The following is a 2,833-nucleotide window of genomic DNA, read 5'->3' as shown; positions in this document are numbered from 1 at the left end:
GGTTTCGAGGAAAAAGTTTTGCCGTACACGCTCTTATCAAACATACTGTAGTATTGACGTCACATATTCGTGAGCCCATGGCGGAGCGATTCCTGTCGCGTATTCGCGAACGGGAATCCACCAGGAACGGTATTCAGAACAGGGTCAGTAACACAATTTTTACATTAAAAAAACTATTGTGTTTAAATAAATATTTGCTTGCTTTAAGAGTAAATGAAATACAAGTAAATCATGTTATACATTTAAATAAATTATTTTTTAATATTAAAAGTAATATTAAATATTATTCTAATATTAAATTTATATTTTTGTGTTTCTAGTTAAAGTTTTAAATTAAATTTATATTTTTGTGTTTCTTTTATTATCAGAAAAGAATTTATTTAAATTTACAAAATGATTTATTTGCATTTTACTTACTTACTTTTAAAACAAGTAAATATTTTTTAAATATACTTTTTGCATACTTTTTGAACATACTTTTTCCATATAAAAGGATCTGTTCTTTTCTTTTAAATAAATCATTTGTTTTCGTATATGGATATACCATATGTATACAATACGATGCGTCTCTCAGTCAAAGTAATAGTGGCGCAGTAGGTAAACGACTCAAGAACCAGAGGTCTCAGATTCGAATCTCAGCAATTGGTAAGCAAATTTTCGAAGTACAATTTACATTGAATTAAGTAGTGTGTGAAATACTACTAGTTGAAAATTACTAGAAATACTAGTAATACTGGAAAATACTAGTGGAAAATTTAAGAAAAGTTTAAGAAAAGAGAAAAATGTATATATTTTAATAAATATTTTTATATTTATCATAAATATTTATCATCTATTGAATCAAAGGTCACAAAAATATTTTAGTAAATATTTATAAAATATTCAAGTAAATCTTATAAATATTTTGTAAATGTTTTATAAATATTTTGTGTTGCTGGGAACGGACAGGATGCGTATACGCATTTGTAGACAGAAACGGACAAGATGTATACGTATTTGCAGGTAGGAACTGACAGGTTGCGTATACCATTTGCAGACAGAAGTTTGCGGACAGGATGCATTTGCAGTCAGGAACGGACAGGATGCCTGTACGTATTTACAGTCAGAAACGGAAATCACAGTTATCCGTTTGCAATCCGTTCTTACAGACAGAAACCGATAGATTATGAACATATTCTATCCGTATCTGTCCGTAATTGCAATGCAAGAAACGCATAGTACAGACAGAAACGGATAGGGTGCGTTTTCTGTCAGTTTCTGTCCGTAATTTTTACTAGGGACAAAACGATGATATACTGAAAAGCTGAGAAACATGTGCATTGTACTATTGTACTGGAATTCTGTAACTCCTTAACGACAATGTCACTAGCATGATTTATCGTTACGCATATTTAACGATACTATAACGAAAAGTGGTATTCCATAATTGAGTGTAACGATAGGTGTCGTTAAAAATGTCGATAAAATATATATAGTTATCGTTAAGTTATCGAGGGATACGAGATCCCTCGATAAGCAATAACAAAAATATAACTAGTCGTATTAACTAATAGCGATGCTGCGAAAGTTTGTAACATAAAGTGTGCCAGTGGAACAAGTGTATTGAGTATACAATAAATATATTATTAAAGGTCTGCAGGATTCGTAGGCAAATCCTGAGTTGCGTTTGGAAACCTCGTGTGGCGAGAGCGCGAACCATTGCCATCTGTGTGTAAGTGTATGTCTATACACACGCCTCATAGAAGCGTATTGTTCGCGCGGACGCAAAAGCAGGAAAGTTTTGGGTCAAGTTAATTAGATAAAGACAAACTATCAAACGCCATCCTTGTCTCTCCTTAGTTGTGACGTCAGGAGCGTCCCCCTTTCCCCCGGTAGTAGTCTAAGCATTTCTTAGCCGATAGTCTGACCCACAGACTTCTATACAGGGTGTCTGATAATTGTAACACACCAACTCCATAGGGGCGTAGAGCTAAGCGAGTGGATCAGAAAAGTCCTCTTCCATTTAGCGAAAACGTGTCTAGTTGTTAGTAATAACCGCGTAAAGTTCGGCGTTTATTACGCTCATCGCGACCCATAGACGCTCCGTGGCGAGCTGTGTGCGTCGAGGCTGAGCAGCTCACGCTGACCGTCGCGATAACGTCTTGACGCTTTAATGCTTCCGGCGCGCGGCGTGGCGACGATGAACGCGTTACCGCCATATATGTAATACTACTATATTGCTAATCGCCCTATGCTGCCTGTAAGAGGAGCTTGTCCCAGAATGGAAGGACGGACGATGTCCGAGGAGTGTATTTTTACAGTAGTGCGCAGGCGCGGCGATCAGATGATGTTACATACAGGGTATCTCAGAACAATCTACGAAGCTCTCGTGAGAACATAGAGCGGATTAAAATAAACATAAAAATCCTATACCGTTTTGCGATATTTGTAATAATAATCGAGAAATTAATTGCGAAAGATTAAGGGAAAGCGTGCTGAATGGTAGAAGACGGACCGCTCTAGTAACAGCGCGGCCCAGTAATATAGCGCGCAGATGTCTACGCGTGGCGATTGGAAGACAACGCATCACTGCCTATACTTATACCGCTGCACTCTTACGTCTTGCCGCACCGCACCGAGGGGCAATGTAGAAGTACAGTGGTACAAGTATAGACAGTGGTGCATTGTCTTCCAATCGCCACGCGCGACACCCACGCACTATATTACTGGGCTGCGCTGTGACTCGAGCGGTCCGTCCTCTACCATTCAGCACACTATTTTCCTTAATCTTTTGCAATTAATTTCTTTATTTTATTATTACGAATATCGCAAAACGGTACAGGATTTTTATGTT

This window comes from Odontomachus brunneus, unplaced genomic scaffold (genome assembly GCF_010583005.1).
Source record: "Odontomachus brunneus isolate Ranch 3 - 2012 unplaced genomic scaffold, Obru_v1 Obru_scaffold_012, whole genome shotgun sequence".
NCBI lineage: Eukaryota > Metazoa > Arthropoda > Insecta > Hymenoptera > Formicidae > Odontomachus > Odontomachus brunneus.
Note: the sequence above shows the minus strand (reverse complement) of the source record.